Here is a 1,319-nt window from a genome sequence, read left to right on the forward strand (position 1 = left end):
ATACCCGTTTTCCGCGTCTCGCCAAAGCTATTGATATATTACAACTTGTTGTTGACTTACCAATTCCACCCTTTCCATAAACTGCTACTTTCGTTTCGCAAAGCTCCGATTCATTTTCTTCATCCCGACTATCCCCCACTTCCCCCCCCCTCCCCCTCACGTTCTCTTTCCCCTTTTTTCTTCATTTTTCACCCCTTATCCATACTTTCCCCCCGTAGACTCATTCATTCCATTTATGGATTCAAGTTTATGGATCCTCCACCCGCCTGCAATTATTGATATCGATACGGATCGTGGGGTTCCATGGGCGGGAGAGTATCTTCTTATTCATTCGGATTGATGATTGGTATTATTCTACTGCTAACTGCCTTCGTTTCTCTTGTCTCCTAAGAGTTTTTTTCTTCTCCTTTCCAAGATATTCCTTATACCTCTATAAGTATCCTGTGACTATTCTACTATGTTTTCCGGAAAAGGAGAAATAGAAACTAGTGATTGGTGATCGATCGATATGCATCTTGGGGTTGGGGGGGGGGCGATCAATCACGACCAAGATCAACCATGACCGAGATCTTCCACACCAGCCCCCCCCCCGATTCGTAGGCTCTATCCGAGAAGGCAAAAGGGATTGCTATCATTACTGCTTCTTCCTATAATGAGAGTTAGGGTGTACGCGAGGTTCATGAAGTCTCGAAGAAAGCTTTGGGTCTTCGAGTGGTTAACGTCTTGCAGATCAAGGGGCGGCTCAAGGAACAAGAGTCTCTGGAAGTATATGGGATTGAATCATCTGCCACTTTCCTCGGTAGCTCAGCGGTAGAGCGGTCGGCTGTTAACCGATTGGTCGTAGGTTCAAATCCCACCCGGGGAGATTCATCCATTTCCAGTAGGATAGAAGATAGTCTAGATGATGTACCTCCCTTCAATAGGGATAATACTTCACTTACGTCAGGGGAGGGGGAGGTACCTCCTCATAATATATATCGTAGAAACCGATAGTATCTTTGAAGATTTACATTATCCACATTCGAGATTCTCAGTAATGAGGTAGTTCTCCCACACCCGTATGCCGAATCGGGACTATAACCATATAGTCGATCAACCGATAGAGGATTCAATATCATGCCTATTTTAAGCTCTAATAATGGATAGAAGACTCCATACCCTCCCTTCTCTTGGCCAATCTAATGCTTCTAAGGATCCGAGTCTAGCGTCGCTTCTTCGAGAATCCCTACTCCAGAGTACTGAATGGTTGGGATAAGCAAATCAATCAATCTTTGTTTTGTCCTCGTCGGAGTCTAGATGTATCGAAGGCTTCTACTCGC

The sequence above is a fragment of the Dipteris shenzhenensis genome, unplaced genomic scaffold, assembly GCF_047967505.1.
Source record: "Dipteris shenzhenensis isolate YYH24624 ecotype China unplaced genomic scaffold, Dip_SZ_1.0 scaf0438, whole genome shotgun sequence".
In the NCBI taxonomy this organism is placed as follows: Eukaryota; Viridiplantae; Streptophyta; class Polypodiopsida; order Gleicheniales; family Dipteridaceae; genus Dipteris; species Dipteris shenzhenensis.